Source organism: Gobio gobio (genome assembly GCF_949357685.1).
Source record: "Gobio gobio genome assembly, chromosome: 15".
Classification (NCBI taxonomy): Eukaryota; Metazoa; Chordata; class Actinopteri; order Cypriniformes; family Gobionidae; genus Gobio; species Gobio gobio.
In genome coordinates, this window is record NC_137108.1 from 12,593,512 (window position 1) to 12,614,622 (window position 21,111).

The 21,111-nt window shown below is 38.4% G+C and overlaps 1 protein-coding gene across 2 annotated transcripts in view; it reads right to left on the reverse strand.

The window, feature by feature from the left end:
• The window catches only part of cdkal1 (CDK5 regulatory subunit associated protein 1-like 1), a 491,565-nt gene extending 476,708 nt beyond the window's left edge, over positions 1 to 14,857 (reverse strand). Inside the window, exon 1 of one of the 2 annotated variants that reach the window (XM_079836708.1) lies at positions 14,694 to 14,857. The gene's annotated coding sequence lies outside the window, so the exon portion shown is untranslated. Of the gene's footprint in view, positions 1 to 11,701; positions 11,721 to 14,693 lie in introns of those variants that run through there. The other variant, XM_079836709.1, reaches the window with a different exon arrangement.
• Between the last annotated feature and the right edge of the window lie 6,254 nt (positions 14,858 to 21,111).

The window sequence follows — 21,111 nt, forward strand, 5'->3', positions numbered from 1 at the left end:
ATTCTCGTTTTTTCATTTCTTAGTGTGCTTTCACACTTGGTTCGATTTCTTGGTCCAAACTAGAGTCTGACTGTCCCCCCTCCATCCCCCACTGGTCTCTGTTCACATTATATATTGGTGTCCGAATTGAACCCAACTCAAGCTGCAGTCACGTACCTAGGTAAAGGTTATGATGAAGGCACAAATACAGGACAAGTAAATCTGTCATGCACTTGTCCGAGTAAAAAATGTGCTTGTCTGGATTTTTTTATTATTGTATATATAATATATTCTGAAGCAATATTCTCACCAGTGTTCAATCAGCTTTGACATATTTAAATATGCATATTTGTGATATTTTTACCTTTTTATAAAGGGCATTTTTCCATAATCTTATTAAATATAGGCCATGCTTCAGCTTTAATTTTATATTTTTAAATTTGATCTATAAATTAAATTAGAATAAGACACTATAGGCTGTTACCAATCAAATTAAATTATTTACACTGAAAAATTACAACTGCATTAAATAATGTTATGAGATTATTTTAAAGGGGTGGTAAAACACATTCTTTTGAAGGCTTGGCTGTGTTTGTGGGGTACACTGTAATATGTGTTCATGCTTCGTTTTAAAAAAAATTGCCTTATTTTTCATATATTTGACCTTTATTCTACACTGCTCTGTCCCTCCTTGTAAAACGGTCTGATGCTTTCCGGGTTGTATGAAGCCAGTCCCTCAAAAATACGCAGTGGGCTCAGATTGGTTAGCTGGCCCAGTGTGTTGTGATTCGCTAACTGCAGTGCACGTCGGAAACGTCACGCCCCTTACCGGAGGCTGTTCAGTTAGAAACAACGGCGTCAATAAAACCATATGAGCTCGAATCAGACCCAGAACATTTGAGTGAAGATGATCGAGCAGAACCTGTTCAGTCCTCGAGAGTAAAGACTGCGGATCTATAATGATCGCTACTGAATGGCACTTTAACTTTTGTATTTTTAGAACGATTATAGCCAAATATCTGTCGCAAGAACTAAAGTTAACCCAAAACGAACACTAAGCACTGGCTTTAACTAGTAAGTTAGCCAAATCACACATAGAAGCATGTTTAGCAAGCCTGTAGATAAACAATACATAAAAGCTCTAATCAAAGAATCATTTACACTAATGCCAGGTTCGCTGTTGAGATTTTAACGTTAATGTTTGTAACGTTAGGTGTTCGTCGGATAACGTTAAGTATGAATGAGCATTTAACAGACTGGTTTGCAGAACAGCGTTGTCATCTGTTTACTTCCTTGCTACAACCTATTACAGGAAAACACATCGATGAAAAATAAATCAGACTTACAGGTTGTGGCCCGTAAACAGCTTCTGTTTGTAAATCCAGCTTTCAGGACAAGCCGTTGTGCATATCCTGTATTGAACTCGCGAAGTTTGTGGAAGTTTGTGTTGTCCTCCGTGAAATGTGCAGCGCGTGCGTCATGCATCCACGCACCGGCAGTGTTTTTTTCACGCAGCTGACGTTGTGCAAATCTGGCATTGAAATCGCGAAGACGGTGGATGTTTTCCTCTGTTAGATGTGCTGCAGGGAGCCCTGCGCGCGCCTGATTCCCCGCTGACTCAAACACACGTGCATATAACATGCTGTATGTTAAACGCTCTGCAACGCACCCCCGTCCCAAGGAAGGCTGAACAGAGCAAGTACCCCAGACCTGCAATCCGGATGAAAATAACAGCGTTTCCTCTGCATCGCGGCAACAACACTCCAGCCTGACTATACCACAACAGCGCCGCGATACAAAATGGCCTCACCCCCCTTATTTAATATTCTCGGAGGAGGGGTTTATGTAAATATTGAGCCTGTTGATGTCACCAACCCTGGAGGAATGTGTGTAGTCGCCTACTGGCCGTTTGCTGTAGTTCTTAGAAACTGATTTCTTTAAAAGCAAATATCTCCCTTTGCTTTAAACTTTGAACGTTGTAACTTTGCAGATGTTGCGTTACGTTTCTGTTGTTATCTTTGTATGGAACTATTTTCGCTGCTGAAATAGAACAAAAACAGTCCATACTGCATCTAAAATGTAGGGCTGGGCAATTTTATCGATTCTGCGATATAAATCGTTATTTTTTCTCCCAAGAAAGTATCGATTTTTAAGCCGCGAGTATCGATACAAAGGTCCCATTCAAATCCCCATGTTTACCCCCATTTGCGTTGCAGGAAGAGCGATTTGGTCAGCCAGCCGCTAGTACCGCTGTAGGGCAAGTTACCCGCACTAACTTTACACAGATGCCGACGTCTATCTCTTCTTGTTTACGGAGTCAGAGCGAGGAGATTCAAGAAAATGGCGGCGAATATAAATCCAGCGCCTTCATGCTTAAAAGCAGATGTGTGGGAGCACTTTGGGTTTAAAAAGAAGAAGGAAAGCGACGACTTAGACTCAGGGGTCAACAACATGAATCGCCCGCAAGGACCACAGGAGTTGCCCGCGGGTCTGTTCTAAAAATAGCTCACCATAGCAGCTGCGTTCAGTCGCTTCCGTGTTCATTTAAGCGCAGGGCTCCAGACTGAAGCCGAATATATACTAGTGTCTGTAAATAATAAACTGCGAAATACTATTTAAATATTACTCCTGCATGTTCTGCGTCTGTGTGGATGACTGCGTCTTGTAGTCTCTGCCGACATGAAAGCATAAACCGTCACTTCATGAGAATTTACCGTTTCATTTGAGAAAACTGGCTGCGTCTCATTCTGCTCCTGGTTCAGTAGTCAGGGCACTGATCAGGACATGAGTCAATGGGCTGATCCCTGATCTGATCCCTGACTGAACTAGGGAGCTGAATGACTGAGACGCGCACCCACTGTCATTTCATCATGAACACAGACACTGGTAATCACGGCAACCCGTCAAAATAAAAGTTTGGTTTAACGTGAAGAGATTGACTACAGATTGTAGCCTACAGTAAATTTAGCTACGTCTCTATGTAATAATAATACGTCTCTACTAATAATAATATTTATGAAATAAATAATACTAATTATATAATTATTAATGGTTGCTTATTTTTCACTTGATCTTTCATTTATAAACAATGTTTACTTTTAAACAGCATACAGCCTTTACATGTTTATGTATCATTTACTTATGATTATCATCATATATAATAAAACATTTATTTAAAAAAAAAAAATAGTGGTATTGTACCGACTACTGGAACTACTACTTTACTCTTTCAGGTGTAAAACAGTTTGGATAGTTGTTAATATGAGAATTATGATGCATTATTTAAGAGTTTTAAGTATTATATAACATGAGTAGCTCTCTTTGACTTTCTTTTTTAAAAAGTAGCTCTCAAAATGAAAAAAGGTTGGAGACCCTTGACTTAGACAAAGCATCGCGGTTGGTTTGCAAGCTGTGTGACACAAACGTGAAATACTCTGGAAATACTACCAAATGTCAGTGTCAAGCTAAAAAAGCTGTCAAAGAAACTGTTCAGAACAGGCCACTTGCTGCAATTTTTAAAACTCCATTGTTAATTGCAATACTGCACTTTATTTACTTTTCAAAGGCTTGTAAGCTACAGTTTGCACTGTTTCAATAAATGGAACTAATTTTCTCAACACATCTTTGATTCATTTTGTCCAGCATTTGCAAGCTGTAGACTCTCTGTCCCGTCAGAGACATATATTGTGTAATTGATGATTTTAGTTTTCAGTTCAGTTAATTCAATCCAAGTAAATGAAACACTCACAAGATGTCACCAAAATCACTGTCCCCTTTAAATGTTTCAGAAAATGATGTAAGTGTATCGAATTATATCGAATCGTTGGCTGAATATCGTGATATATATCGTATCGTGAGCTGAATATCGTGTATCGTATCATGAGATTAGTGTATCGCTACAGCCCAACTAAAATGTGACAATGTCAATTCATTGTGTATGGAACTGGCGAATTAAATCAGTGTCATTTTGGTATTCAGGAAACTCTTGTTTGTGTGATGTTGCTTAACTGTATCGTATGTAATAAATATAAAAACTACACAATTTTAACCGTGTATGTTAACTGAGTTTCTTTGTATGAGCGGCGCTCATTTGTTTTCGATTTTCTCCTCGAGAGGCTGCGCGAGCCTCAACAGCACAACCTTGTTAACGTCAGTTCGTTTTATATTATTATCATCCACTATCAATCTCCACTTACACTAACTGAATGCAGAATCATTATTGCACTATGGTGATTCCCTAGTTATTTTTTGTTTAGACGTTTTAACCAGGATACTTGTAGCCTGAGCTCGTCATACTCAATTCTAGTCAGAATATGAGTCTGATTCTACTCCGTTGGGCTGTGATTATGGGGCGTGTTTCAACCGAACCAGGAAAGACCTCAATTGGATAGACCTACAACCAATCAGAGCGACGCACAACGTTAGTTGTCAAATGTCAACAGAACTCAACTGCACTGTGTTGCCATGTCCGCGGGTTGAAGCGACCCCAATTATGTGATATACAGACCCAGGAATGCGATTTTTAGCTGCCAGCCCTGCCAACATAACACATATTTTACCCCCCAAATGCCTTTTTTCCCGGAGAACCCCCCCCTGGAAAGCTATTGGGCTCGTTTTTGGCTAGTTTTGAGGAACGTTAGCAATTGGGCGGGTTTTGTTGTAAAAACAAGGCAACCCTGTACCTGCACGCACGCTGGAATAAGTAGCCTAACGTTAGAAGAAGAAGATGAGTGTAAACGATCTTTGCCGGTGTTGTAAAAAAATAATTTAAGGATACACAGAGTACTTACCAACACGATCATCATTTCTGAGAGAAATAGTAAAGGTGAATGCATATACGAACAAGTTCTCCGTTTAGGATTAGAACAAACTCAACCCAAGCGCCTTTGATGACGTGGATGATTACGTTAATGTTGATCATCTGTCCATCATCGTCTAAAGCCCGCCCTGACAATTTCATTGGTCCGAACAGTTTCTGTTCGGGCATAATTACTTCTCTATGGATCAAGTCCAGACCGAACTGCCCGAGTAAAAATGTTGTGGGCGGGGCTAAATTCGGCTGGCATCCAGGCTAGGATACTTGTCCATCAGGCAAGTACAATTCTTTTTTACTTGCCCCTTGAAAAAATCCAATTGTCCCGGACAACTGGACAAGCGTTAACGCTGAGCCCTGAAATAGTTTTTCTTTTCTTAACTTTTTTGTTTTGTTTTCTGCTGAAGGTGAGCAGAAATGACATATACATATCTCTCTGTTTTCAGTGCATCAGTCACTCTTGTCAGGAAAGTGAGTGAGAACACACAGAAACAAGTTTTATTGAATCATGCGTCCTCAATAGTGATTCACTTCCTCAATTAAGTACCATTGCATTCATATCAGCAGCGAACCATAACCCAGATCACCTTTTTTAGGTGGACTTCGGGTGTAGTTTGTGGTATATTCTGTATTCTGCGGAGAGGCAGGATCATCTTAGCAGCCGACACTGACTAAAAATACTAGTTTAACTGAAAATACTAGTTTAATAATAAACAAATAAAATGTATCCTTGTAATTAGGGCTGAACGATTAATTGCATTTGCGATAATATCGCGATATGATAAAACACGATTTCCTAACCGCAAAGGCTGCGATTACAGTCTCGTCACGTGACAAGCGAGAGTAAAGTCTGCAGAAGAAGCAACTTGGCACGTTACACATATATGCCTGGCCTAAAAGGGAAAAAAACTGTTTGTGTTTGATCTATCTAATATTGTGTTGTTCATACTATAGGCTACAATAGAGGTGGGAGAAAATATTCTCTCTCCAATGATTCTGGATCGATTCTGAGCTTAGATTTTAACTGCAGGTGCGCGGTGGCGCTGTGTGTTTTAGAAACAGCCGTATTCTGATTGCTTCCATTATCTCTCTCTTTCACACACACACACACACACACACACACACAATCACACACGAACCATAAAATAATATTTCATAACGTCCGGAACGGTTGACGGCGCAAATCGCAATGACATTCGCAGGCTTCTTTGCACAGGATATGCGCTGTGAGAAACTTTGCTTGATGTCACGCTTGCAGTGTGTGTTCTCGGCTCGCCCGCCGGTATTTTCCTTACAAATGCTCAACGAAGGCTTCATTCATGTCGTTAGGAATGCAGTGTGCTTGTATATTAAAAAATAAGCTTTGTGAAGAGTGCTCGCGAGCACGCGTCTGTGTGAGTCTCAAAATGCTTTTATGACGCAAAATTAATGTAAACACCGTCAGTAATGTCTTAATGAATTAAACAGACAGGGCAAAAACATTTTATATTTCAAAAGAGATCTGTGCATTAGTGTGAACGCAGGTCTCCCGCTGTCTATGATGATGTCATGATTAATAATCAAACAACAGTAAAGCTGAGAGAGAGAAAAATCACTCACAGTTCAGACACTCTTAAATACTGAAAGCACTCTTTGTTCATTGCTTGTAATATGTTTTCTTGTTCCTCTTTATGATTTACTAGCTTATGTTTAGCAGCTATATTAGTTTATGTCTTAGTTATTTTAAAAAGCTTATAATTACATATATCATAATTTTTTTTTTAAGTTTTTAATAAATTAATAAGCTTAATTAATTAGGAAAAAGTTCAAGAATTGTTTTTGACACATTTATAATCATTACTTTTGCCGGTGCTCTTCACAAGCGTGCCGCTTCCATGCACCAAGTATATGGGTCAAAGACGAGACGTCACCATTTTGGTGTCCACATCAAATAAAATGTACAAAAGTGATTTTACATACAGAATAAACATATTAAATGCAAGTAAAGTGTCTACTTTCTTGTTTCACATAACTTTTGTGAAAATACAATGACAAAATATGAGTTAAATAATGCTCCAAAATGTAAAAATGTAATTCAGTGTAATGATCCGGACTATGATTTTACTAATACATTTCTAAATAAATGCATAAAATACCATGTTAAAAAAAACATTCTTCTTTGGCATGTTACCATAAGTGTTGGCTGTATTATATTAAAAGGACTGTGTTATTTTTTTTCGTTAAGTACTGAAATAACCAGGGGACTTTTGTCCCAAATATGCAGTTTGTCAGAGGTCATTCAGTGTAACAGGATCAGGAAGCCATTTTGAAATTAAATAAACAACCAAAAGTCATCAAGCAGTCTGTGACATCATCAAAGCCCCCCCTGAAGACTGTGTGGTGCTGCAGCAAGGTAAGTTTATTGCTCTTAAATATTTGATAATTTTACCTTTTTATAGTGTGGTATCTTGAGTTACAATAACAGATGTCATTCAGTGTAATGCCAAAAAACACTTTTATTGTTAGACTTTTTGAAAATTAAGTAGATGTTGTGAATAATTATGATGAACCTTTCTGGTCAAGTTCACTGTTTGATATAGGTGGCTAGTTGTTAGCCTGAAATATTAGATTAAGTAGAAGTTTCGTCATTCAGGGTAATGTTTTGTCATTCGGTGTAATGCAAATTATCTGTTACACCACAGTGTCATCCATTACACTGAATGACAGTGTCACTGTTTAAATAACATTTTTAGCATTTTATTTATATTTCAGATAAATGAGGGATGTTTAGCACAAAAAAATATATATTAAACTTTATAAATATTAATGTTTTAATGCATGTTTGTCTTTTTGTTACTGCTTTCTTTTAGATGCCCACAAACAAAGAGAGAGTTACTAGGCACCGGCAGAAAGTTAATGCAGACCCAGTAGCTAGGGCAGTGCTTTTAGCAAGGAGACGAGAAAGGTATTGAGGAGTGCAATGTCAAAATAATAGGGCTGGGTTGAAAAGATAGATTTCTCGATTTTAATTGATTCTCATTTTGAAGAAACAATACGGATTTGTAAATCCTAGGAATCAATCTTTCAGTCTATGCTGTTTTCAGTTGATGCTAATCAATATCAAATTGATTTGAAATTGAATCAAATCATGAAATTGTGTTAAAGCCCTGCATAATAATAGCTTACTGCTGTTTTTAGATAGAGAGTCCATCCTACCTATACCACAAGTTCAAGAGAGGCCACTGAGGGTAATGATAATAATCATAATATAATAACCATAATACTATAAATATCACCTTATAAACTCTTTAGCCACACCCTAGCAACCATTTAGAGCACCCTAGCAACCGTACAAACACATGAATAAGCCATATCTCAGCCCCAGAACATAGTACAGTCATTAGGTTAGGCTCTTTTGACTCAGACTGGTCAATAGTATTTAAATATCAAACCATAAACTGTATAGCCACACCCTAGCAACCATTTACAGTACCCTAGCAACCGTACAAACACATGAATGAGCCATATCTCAGCCCCAGAACATCCTACAGACATGTTGCTTGGCTTTTTTGCCAAGTTTTGCCAGGGCAAGCACCACTCACATTCTCTTCAAGAAATGTACATTCTAAATGTAATTTGTTGGCAAACAGAAATTATTTGTAATTAAAGGGTTAGTTCACCCAAAAATGAAAATTCTGTCATTAATTACTCACCCTCATGTCGTTCGACACCCGTAAGACCTCCGTTCATCTTCGGAACACAAATGAAGATATTTTTGTTGAAAGCTGATGGCTGAGAAAGGCCTCAGATAGGCCTCCATTGGCATTCAGTACATTTACACTCCCAAGACCCATAAAAGGCACTTAAAACGTTGTTACAAAGTCCATCTCACCACAGTGACTCTACAATAATTTTACGATGCGACGACAGTAGTTTGTGTGCGAAAAAAAAAAATCTAAATAATGACTTTATTCAACCTCTTCTTGTCTTCCGTGTGTGCCTCCACGACGCATGCGCGAGAATATGACGTGTCGCCGGGGTTCGGGAATCCATGAAATGCACACTTTAACCCCATTTTGAGAACTACGCCGAGACCTAAAGCACGATCAATGTAGAATTCAACAGCTTAGATACGCGCGTCTTCCTCTGCTTGTAAACAAATCGCTTCTGGGTCATGTGTCCGAACGCCGGATCTGCGTAATATTCTCGCGCATGCGTTGTGGAGGCACACACGGAAGACAAGAACAAGTTGGATAAAAGGTGTTATTTTGATTTTTTTTTGCGCACAAAAACTATTGTCGTCGCATCGTAAAATTATTGTAGAGTCACTGTGGTGAGATGGACTTTGTAACGACGTTTTAAGTGCCTTTTATGGGTCTTGGGAGTGTAAATGTACTGAATGCCAATTGAGGCCTATCTGAAGCCTTTCTCAGCCATCAGCTTTCAACAAAAATATCTTCATTTGTGTTCCGAAGATGAACGGAGGTCTTACGGGTGTCGAACGACATGAGGGTGAGTAACTAATGACACAATTTTCATTTTTGGGTGAACTAACCCTTTAATAACACGGTTTATATCTATGTCTAGGGTTGGGCGATGTCTCCTAAATTGGCAGTTGACGATGTTTACTGTAAAACATTGTGATGGACGATGATATCGTATTTTTTTTTTTTATTAATACAAATATATAATTTACTATATCTGTATTTTACTATCTCTTTACATAAATACTATTTTCTACTTAAAAACTATATAATTTCAGTGTTTCCCCTACCCTTGTTCAGGGGGGGCGCCCCGTTTCATTCAATAACATTAGGCAGTTGTGATTTATATGCTGTTTAATGGTGATGATCTCGTTATTTTACATAATGCATCTGCTTATGATAGCGCACGTTCCTTCTTCTTAGGCTGTTTTGATCAGGAGATTCGGCTCTCGTCAGGAAATGCGCTACAGCGCCCCCTACCGTATAACAGAGAACACACATGGAAAGCCGGAAAATATCGTCATTGGCTATATAAATTTTGAGATAACAAAAGACAAAAAAAAAATATCACTCACTGCTCTTGACTGAATAACTTTTAATAAGGGTTAATCTGTATTTATATGCAGTGGCATATAATTTTATGCAGACTATGCAGTGATATTTTACATTTGATTACTATTTTTGTACCTGACAATCTAGTTTAGACCAACATGAAAATAACTGTTTATTTCATTTGTATATGTTTGTTCTGCTGTATTTATTTGTGCATTTGCTCATAATTTGATTATTTGTTCTTATTTTATTACTGATGGTGTTTAACAATATAAAAAATATATATGAGTTAGGATATTAGTTTTTAGAGTCATAACCTTATTTATTAAGCTTATATGGCTCAAAAACAATACTAGGCCTATTTTATTTTATTTGTCGTTTTTTTTGTGGTGGGGTCAGTGAAAATTCTGACAGGGCAAGTAAAAACTTGAACCCCCGAAAAAAATCCTTTGCATTGAGCCCTGAAATATATTCCCCCCCCAAAAAAACAACAACAATAAAAAAAACACGGATTTGCGTGTAGTAACTTTAATGGTAAAAATGTAAAAATGCAATGGAGAAGGTGACGAACCTAAACAGGCAAAAATTAGAAAGTGTTTTGTATGTTAATGCTGTTTTACGTGAATAATACCGAGTGAAGCACAAAGCTTTGTTCACAAAGGAAATAAATTTGCAGCCATGAATGGATTCATGCCGAGTGAGAGAGGTAGGCTGAGCCCAATTTAAGATTTGTCAGCTTTTTTATTCTGTTTGCAATTTCCGTGAATTTTAACAATAGGCCTAACGTTAGTCCATTTTATCCCACATCTCTTTTCTTTTCTCAAATCTTCACTTGCGTCGCACCCATTTTCGCAGGGAATTATAAATGTTTCTTCCTTTCGTTTGTTTATAATTAAGTCTATTATACCCATTCACATCCTTTACTGTGGGAAAATAGAAAAACACTGTAGGACGAATAGGCTACCTTTTTACTTAATTTTATTTAACACAGTTTGTGCTTGTTATTAGACTTGGTAAGGCGCGTCAAGTTTATTTGAATGGCGCATTTCACACACACAGGCCATTTTACTTTCGTTTTCTCTGCAAGTGAATAATCAAACATAACTTAAATGTCTTGACCCTGTGGAAGATAAAATTTGCTCTTCAGAACTTTTACAACAAGTGTTGCTTTGCAACATCAGGAAAAAATATGAAGAAGATATTTGAGAAGGTGTCTACAGCTCGTGTTTCATCTCGCGCAGAGCGGTATATGACGCATCTTTGAGGGGAAATTAATTTTTTTTTAACTAATTTCATTTTCTTATATTCTTTAGGTTACCATTATTTACTGATAATAGTTTAAATGTTTTACAGGCTGTGGTGTGTTGTTTCACTGAAGGAAGAGCTGAAATAAACATGCATGCTTATGAAATGGATGTTTGAGTCTCATTTATTATTTCAAAATGTAGGCTATATCTGGCAAAGACTACAGTATTTAAAATAGAATATATGAATTAGTTATATTCTGAATTTAATTTACAGAGCAATCCCTGCAAAGTTTTTAGTTTAACTATAGAAGAGGATTAATGTGCGTCGCACTCACAACAAGACTCGCAACGGGGGGCGTGGCATCACGATGGTGGCGCTCCATCGTGATGTCAGTCAGCCATCACGATGGACGATGATATCGTCCATCGGCACAACCCTATCTATGCCAGTAATTTTGTCAATAATTGCATGGAATCTATTTCAGCTACCAGAGAAGAAAGCAAGGTGCCTTGAAAGCAAATCCTGATCACCCGTCAATCAGGAATTTATCAGATGCTGCAGCTGAGAAGAGGCGAAAGCAATGGCAGGAAAATCAAAGAAAACACATGGCAGAAGCAAAACGTATAAGGGCAGTTCTGGAACTTACACCAGATTCCTTTGAAGAGCCTCCTGAGGAAAATTTTGTAAGACCCTCTCCTGCAGAACCCACTCAACAGCCTCAGTCTCTGCCAGAACCACCATTGGCGTTTTCCACCCCAAAAGAGAATAAAGAAAAGCTGTCTAACAGGTGCAAAAGCAGACTGAAAAAGCTAAATTTGAAATTGAGGAAACAGCTCTTCCAATTGAAAAAACAACTAGCCCAAGCTCAAAAAACAAAAGAAAAGTTAAGGAAGGATTTACAAAGGTCTAAGAAACCAGTAAGAGGAAAGGGTATTTGAAGGAAAAGTCAACACAACAAGAAAAGGTCCATTCTTTTCTCAGCAGAGATGAGAACAGCCGGCAGCTGTCTGGTAAGAAAGATACTGTAACAAAAAACAAAACTAAACTTCAGAGACGCATCCTCACCAAGACACTGAAAGAACTCCATGGAGAGTATAACTCAGAGGTGGCCAGAGAGGAGTCCATATCCTAAAGACAGTTCTTACATTTAAGGCCATTTCACATCACTGAGCCAAAAGCAAGTGATCGGAACACATGTGCTTGTATAGATCATGAGAATGTTAAGCTTCTGGTTGAAAAACTCAAGCAAAAGGGGTTGCTTAAAACATCAAGCACTTCTGAACTAATAGCAGCCATCGTTTGTGTATTTCAAAAAGATCTCTTCAATGTCCTTCAAGACACAACATCAAGCATCAAATACTTTTGGATTGATGAGACTGAGGTTAGCAGATATGACGAAGCTGTTCCAAATGAGTTGCCTCTTGTGAAGGGCACTTTAAAAATCCACCAAATTGTGTCAGACAAGCCTGGGAAGATCCACCATCGGGAGTTATCCTGTTTCTGCTCCAGAACCAATGCTACTTGTGAATGTGGACCATCAGTGCAGATCGACTTCGAAACCCTCCAAGAGGTCAGTGCAACAAATACAGAAGCCTCTGTGACATTGGAACCCGATGATGACTTATCCGGCAAATTTGTGGTGGTCCTCTATGATGGCAAGCCCTTTGTTGGGCAGGTTTTGAGGGCTGAAGGTGACGAATTAGAGGTTAACTGCATGCATCAAAGTGGAGCTGGAAAGAATGCATTTGTGTGGCCTGAGACACCAGACACATCTGATGTGAAGGCAATAGTATCTGAACCTGAGCCCTTAACCCTGAGGAAGTCCAAACTCACAATTTTTCACAATTGTTAAGGTGTGTGTGTGTGTGTGTGTGTGTGTGTGTGTGTGTGTGTGTGTGTGTGTGTGTGTGTGTGTGTGTGTGTGTGTGTGTGTGTGTGTGTGTGTGTGTCTGTCCTTCAAATTCCAAGTTCTCAATGAAATGAGAGATATGCATTGTGGAATAAAATGATTATTCGTTTCAGCAACTGATTCTGTGATTTGCTCAGGAATTGAATGATAGAAAATAATATTCAAAACATAGCAATAATGGAAACAATGTCAATATTCTCAATTCTCAATTTTTGTCAAAATGTCATTCAGCGTAACAAACCATGGTCATTCGGTGTAACTGATATATTTATGTAAAACATAAACAATATACTTATTCTGAGCTGTACTTATTAAAATATGTAAAATAATATGTGCTTGTATTTTAATTGATTTTCACTTCCTTACAAAAACTTCTTGCTGGCAAATGGGAAAACCTAATGGTTTGCAGGATATTGGCGAAGTTTGAAGATTTAAAATGACAAAAACATTCTATTTGGGGGCTGCACTGTGATCTTTAAATAGAGTCCTGTAATATGTAATCAACTGATCATTTTTATAAAAATGTCTGATAAGATTTTTTTGCATAAATATATAGTTACACTAAATTACATTTTAGTGGTTGTCTTCTGTAAAATCACAGTAAAAATGTATGGTAGTGATTATTTTTTGCTCAGAAAAATATAAAGTTAAACAGGACATTCTAATGTATGTGAAAAAGACTTAATTTAAAGCTCTTTTACACTTTTTTTTTTGATGCTTGAAACCCCATTTTCATCTTTGACTCATATATTTAAGCAGCCTAATTAAATTAGCCTAATATAAATGTGCGATTAAATGAATGATTAGTCCACTAGATAAATATTTAGTCGGGATATATATATTATTTATATATATATATATATATATATATATATATATATATATATATATATATATATATATTATATTATATATATATATATATATATATATATATATATATATATATATATATATATATATATTATTATAAATAATATATATAGATATATTATTTACTCTAATCAATACATTTACTTAGTTGACATTATTTAATTAGTATATCCAGCTCTTCTACATTAAATTAGTTGAGTTATCATACTTAGTTGATAAACTAATAAAATAAAGATTACATTAAAATAACCATATATTTCTATATGGAGAATTGCTTGTTCCGGTCACCACCACACAAAGCACCGTTTTTAAGGTAACAATTGGTTATAAATATGAAGATTGTACTGTATTTTGTAGATATTGTATTGTATCTTATATTATAAAGATTGCCATTTTGTTAATTAAACAAAAAGCACTTTAATGTTATCGAATTAAACCATTTAGGTTATTTCCAGTAAGTATGTGTTTTGACTACTTTTTGTATGTTGTAAAATTAGATAACGAAGATATATTAAACAGACATTTTTATTAAGGGTCTCATTGATTAATTTTGCCTGGGGTCCCCACACAATGTGTGTGTTACACATGTGTGTTTGAAGGGTAATTTGGTAAGCTATATCTTTCTTTGTAAGAGTACGTTTTTAGTTTAACTTGATGTGATGCTGAAAGATTTACCTCTTTTAAATAACAAAGACACTGCCAATATAACTTTTAAACATATCTTAAACGTGTATTTGAGTCGTGTATTATGACACATACATGGATGTCTTCTGGGCTAGTCCCGTATATCCAGAGGAAACCCCACGTGTTTACCTCAAACTAACTCTTTAAAGACAGTCCAAGAACGCATACTTACTGGAAAGACGCAAAATACAATCGTATTAGGGAACACTGAGAAATCCGTGGGAGTTTGAAGGAAAATAGCCGGTTGTTCTGCTCTTTGATGGCTTATATTCGAGTTGTTTTGCTTTCAGAGCGCCATGCTGTAACATTTCCCCTTTAACCTCGACGCAATACGGCAAGTAGAAGAGGACAATCTTCAAACTAGTGATAGGCACTTTCGAAACACTAGGGGCGTTCAAAACGCGAATGGTGTTCTCTTGCATTTTAAGCTGAACCCTTCAAATCAGCTAACCTAATGTAGTCAATTTGATTCAAACATATTTATATTTTTGACTTTAATCAAACCAGTTTTTTTTTTACCACATTGAGCACATTTTTATGTTAACATTTCTTCAGTGTAGAATTTTTATCGAGCAAAATAAAATCTAATCAACAGATTTTGTTGAAGAAATTCATTTAAATAATACTAGGGTATGCATAAAAAAGCAAGGTTTGTTTTCCATCAAAGTATGGAAAATTACAGGAAAATTGTACTTGTCATGAACTGTGAAGTTTGGGATTTTTCCACTATTTGGAATGTCCCAGTTTGTGCCAATCCAGTCACCATTGACGTCAATCCAGTGACTTTGCGTATGTAAATGGCACAATATTACTCAGTTGCTCTGAAAAATGATAGCGTTTTGCATACAATTGGGGCAAAACTGTGAGGAGTCTAGCTGCAGAATGATAAGAGAACAGTGTTAAGTTTTACCAGAGCTGGTCAGATCGGCCGGCATCTCACTTTGTTGTTTCTGCAATAAATTACCATTTCCTGAGACTTGTAACTTCGACTCTGAGAGATTTTTCTTCAAGTGCTAAATTGGGGACAATTGGACTTAGAATTTTCCTCTACATAGTGGCGAGCCGGTAGCCAGGAGCAGGAAAGGGCTGGGCTGCGGACCTGGGGTGGAGACGTGCTGGGACGAGACCTCACAAAAACAAAGGGCCCAATACAAGTAAAAGGTAAGCAAATTTGCTTATATTTTGTTTTGTGTGGTTCCGTGTGGGCTGCTGCCCTGGGGAAACTGCCCATTGCCTTACCAAACGAATCAAAAAATATATTATGACTAAATAAAAGATTAAGGCAAAAAGAGATGTAATTTCCAGGTCTTGGGGATGGCGCATGCATAATTACCACGCAAGAAGTGCTGCGTGTAGTAGAAGTAAAAACGCTTGTATAGTACGTTTACCACGCAAGAAGTGATGCGTGTAGTAGAAATAAAAACGTTTGTAGTGCGTTTAACACGCAAGAAGTGATGCGTGTAGTAGAAGTAAAAACGCTTGTAGTGCGTTTACCACGCAAGAAGTGATGCGTGTAGTAGAAGTAAAAAAAAAAAAAATGCTTGTAGTGCGTTTCTCACACAAGAAGGGCTGTGTGAAAGACTGAGTATAGCGTTTGTAGTGCGTTTAATCACACAAGAAGGACTGTGTGAAAGACTGAGTATAGCGTTTGTAGTGCGTTTATTCACACAAGAAGGACTGTGTGATAGCCTCAGTAAAACGCTTGTAGTGCGTTTACCACGCAAGAAGGGCTGCGTGTAGTAGAAGTTAAAACGCTTGTAGTGCATTTCTCACACAAGAAGGGCTGTGTGATAGACTCAGTAAAACGCTTGTAGTGCGTTTGGTTGTTTTAGAAGTATATTGTTTTGTGAAAAAATATAAAGAAAAGCGAGCAAAACTGTTTAAATGTGTTAAAATTGATTTCTACATATAATCTGAACTGCTGTGTGTTTTGCATGAGAAAAGCATCTGTGTGTGTGTGTGTGTGTGTGTGTGTGTGTGTGTGTATGTGTAAAAAGGCTGCAATATCTGGGAAGTGATCCAAGTTTGGTCAAACAACAGATAAGAAGTGCAAAACTGCTAGAAATAGGGATAGCTCTGTGAAGACTGAGAAAGATAAAGGGGAGAGCAGAGAAAGAGTATATTGTTTTGTGTATAGTACAAAGAAAATGAGCAAAATTGTTTAAATATGTTAAAATTGATTTCTACATATAAAGCTGAATTGTTAAAAGTAGATGACTGATCGAGTTAGTATATCATGGGAAAAAAGTTATTCCAATTACAATACAGGAGCAAGGGTTAGGACAAGTGAATAGTTTGTGGAATAAAGTATATATATATGTTTGCCCCAGTAGGAGCGAGCTATTTTTAAAGTTTAAAGCTTTTGGGAAGGCATGAAGGGAGACAAATTGAACAATTATTGTTAAACAGACCCAGCTATATTATCAGTATTTGCAAAAGGCTAGCATAACTTAATCAAAGTTAAGTGTGGGACAGACAATTATATTGGCTTTCAGTGTCCTTCGATGGAGAACTTGTTTAACCCTAAAAGGACCTTCATATTACAGCCCTTAAAGGTCCCATGGCATGAAATTTTCATTTTATGAGGTTTTTCAACATTAATATGAGTTCCCCTAGCCTGAATATTGTCCCCAAGTGGATAGAAATGTTGATCGGTGTAAACCCGAGTTCTGGCTGTCTTTCTCTGCCTTTGAGAAAATGACAGGCCAGACGAGCCAATCCTGAAGTCTCCTGGTTTGACGTCCAAGCAGGAACGGTTACCTCCCTTTCCTCCGCCCAGAGAATCTGGCACGCCCATGCAAACGCTCGAGAGATCATTCATTGCTTGTGAACGAGTGAACGCTGGCAGTTTCTCAGTGTTTGGATGTACAAATGAAAACATAAGTCTTTTTTTAGTTCCTTCTGATCTGTGATCAGTGATTTCTTATGTGTAGCTAATTATTTATTATTCGTGCACACGCTGCGGCTTCTCTCTCTCCCGACAGAACGGTGTTTTCGTGTTTTCTATCTTGTGAGTCAGTGTTTTTGTACGTCCTCGTCGCGTCTATCTGTTCTAAAATGTGCATACAGTCATGAGTTTCTTCTAAACATTGGCAGACTCACATCTCTTTAGAGATAAACCTCACGCACGCCGAAGCTCGGGCTGGCCGGACGGCCTTCAACATCCCCGACCCCCAGTACTGCATCTGGCCCACAGTGGAGGCGCCTTATGCGGCGCGAGATTAAGCAGAACGGGGGTAAGCGTGAGCATATCCGGGCTAGCCAGCTATTCCCACAATAAACTGGATTACATTCGATTAATGCTGTTGTGTCTTTGTTTGCGCTGTGTACTCAATGGGCGTCACTGACGCTTTTCATATGATAGGAACATATCTAAAAAATAATGCTATTATCAACACTTACTCGTAACTCGTTCATCTCGACAGCTGTAATGGTACTTTGCATGTGTTACAAAGTTGGTAATAATGATGAAGACGGACTCAGTGTGACTGGGACTCGTGTTTATTCAGAACTCTCAGATACAAACACAATAAACTCGCGCTGACTGACAGCGCTCTCATAACTCAGTAGTTACTATAAATAACTTTGTTAGCGATCGCTGAGCTCAGTCTCTGGTACATTAGTGATGTCCGGTTCGCGAACGATGTTTCTTTTGAACCGGTTCTTTTTAGTGAACCGAATCAGTTCACCAAATCGGACTGAATCGTTCTAAACGGTTCGCGTCTCCAGTCAGCGCTGGATCCATAATTTACTAAAGTTACTAGCTTTCTGACATGAGTGACAGTCCCTCCAACTAGAAATAGACCAATAACCTGAAGTATATGCTGTAACTACAACAGCACTGAACTGAGACTGACAGAACTGATGTGAAGTGAACTCCGGACCATCCGTCTCTCTGGCAGCAGCTCGTGCCTGCTCGTGCCTCGTAGACCTCGTTAAACCACGCCCCTCCGCTCATTTCAAATGCAAAGATGTCAGCCAATCACAACAGTGGCCGTTTTTACTGAAGTCTCAGCAGACACGCCTCTTGAAACAGGGCAGTCAGCCACAGGGCAAACAGCAGTATAGAAAAAAATGCCTTTTATTTCTAAATTATGACATTTTATGATGTAAAAATCATACTAACAATATAAGTACACCTCAGGAAACATTATAAAATAATAGAAAAATGCCATGCCATGGGACCTTTAATTGGACCTTCGTGGACACATTTGGGCACGGGGGTCTAAGGTGAGATCCCAAATATTTTTTTAAATAAATGTTATATCAATGTCTTCAATAATATAAAAACTATCAATTTATGCAGTTTTTTTTTTTTGTATTTTTGAATTTATTTACCACTAAAAGTACCATATTTGTATGTAAAATATATCTATTTTATATATTTAAAGTCCCTGTAAAGTCAAAACTAAACATGTGTTCTGAGTTCCTCACACCACAGATAAATGTGTTATTAACCACCCAGCCAAATTTGAATCATAAAAAAATCCGGGAAGTACATAAAATAGCTTATCAAAAACCTGAAAAAATGAGCAGCATTCTCTGCTCTCAAACGCTGGGGGTGTGTCCGCTGTCGGCGCCGAAACCACGCCCACTCGCGGGAAAGCGGCAGTAGCACACAAGACAACACTCACTAGGTGTTTCTCAATGTCAAGGATCCTTCCTCTGCAGGACTGATCCTTCCAAGTCACTTCCTTCAGAGGCTAGGCGAGGCTCCTCTTAAGCATTCGGAGAACAGGCAAATGGAACAGGCTAGCAAGTGCACGTCAGCCTCATTACGTCAGTGAAAAGGTCCGTTAGCGTCCGTTATCAATAACGTCATTTGTATACGGTTGTAATTTGTACTGGCATTTACAAGTTAAACTTCACTTATATTTACTACGGTTATAACAAATGTTTGGTAACGTAAATACTTACACTTGAAAGCATATTGGCCCGTTAACACTCCGACTCTGCCAACGTCCGATAATTTGTATTTTTTGAACAAGATAGCAAAGCTGCGCGCATAGCATTGTGGGTGATTCGAGAACGCTAAGTGCGCAAAGTCTACTCGTATGCATCCTTTCCTGTATATGGCATATTTTTCGAACGAAGGACTCAGACCTTGGTTGAAATTCCGAGGATCCTCGACATTGGAACAGTCCTTCGACGGACGTCGATGACGTAGCATCCTCGGAATTCTGGCTTCCGAGGATCCTTCCTTGACATTGAGAAACGCCTACTGATCACGACCGTCTATGATCACGACGCACCAGATGTCGGCGGGACGGGAGGATGAAGGCCTGGGCGGGGGATAGTCGGTTCTGCAGCGGATTATCAGTGAATCCCAGTTGTCTCCGGTGAAAGTTTGTAAAACGATCCGGTGTAAAGTCACTGCAGAGGTAGGTGTCGGTGATGATCCTCAGCTCTCTCCATCAAGGTTGCTGTTCACAAAATTAACCTCTTCATCGTTTTTGTTTTGTAAGCTGTTATGCAAGTTGTTGACTATAGTAACTAACAGTACTTACAGTAACTCGCGATCGAACTGATGCGAATGTGCTCTAGTTATGATCGTGTTAGGGGAGGAGCCAGGCTCGGTGGCTCCAGTGCGTCATCGAGCCACCGTTTTAGCCCCGCCCAGAAAATCCTGAACACAGCAACGGTGAAAAACTGTTTAAAGGGCATATTGCAGGTTAAATTTTTTTTTAGATTAATATATAACCTTGTATGAAAATACCATATGAAAAGGTAATGCAGGATTTAAAATATTTTAAAAAGACATAAGAGCACAAATTTAGTAGATAAAGTGGCCGTTTCGTTGGCCGCTTGGAAAAAGCGTTTTTTCAACATCGTGTCATATTACGTCACGAGAGGGAGTCGCTGGGCCGAGCTCTGCGTTGGCTCAGTGCAGAATAGGTTGGTATTCAGTAGAGTCTGTGTATTTTCTGTAGTTTTTCTATTCCAATTTATCATTGTCATGTTAAATTATTGTGTCCAGCCTGTCTGGACATCAAGTCTACAGGTTTCCTAAAAAAAAAAAAGTTAGGAATTCAGCATGGTGGCGTTTTGTGCAGGTGAAGAAACGGGACTTCCCTTCGCGCATCTGCTTCAAAACACACGGTGGTGTGTATAGTGCTTTAGACCGGAGGATTATCATCCCAGCGATATGATGGAGTCAAACATTGTTATACTCATGTAAAGCCGGCTACACACTGGCTACGTGACTTGAGCGTGGTGTTTTCTATGTCTTTATACACACCAGAAGCGTGTCTGATGCGGCGCTGCTGCTGCTAGGTGACGTACAGGGAGGGCTATATTCCTGTTAAACATAGCAAAGACCACGCGTGCGTCGCAATCATGGTCTCAATGAGCTCCCTAGTTCAGTAGTCAGGATACTGATCAGGACATTATAAGTCAATGGGCTGACTCCCTTATCAGTGCCCTGACTAATGTCATTTATTAATATGTATTCGTGTCAAAATGACAAACAGCTTTTTTGCCTGGAAACGCTTCGGTTGAAAATGCGCTTCGGTTCTATTTCTAGCATGTGCTTTCGGTGTGGCTCGAGCCGCGCGTGTCACGCGTGTCACGCAGCCAGTGTGTAGCTTAGG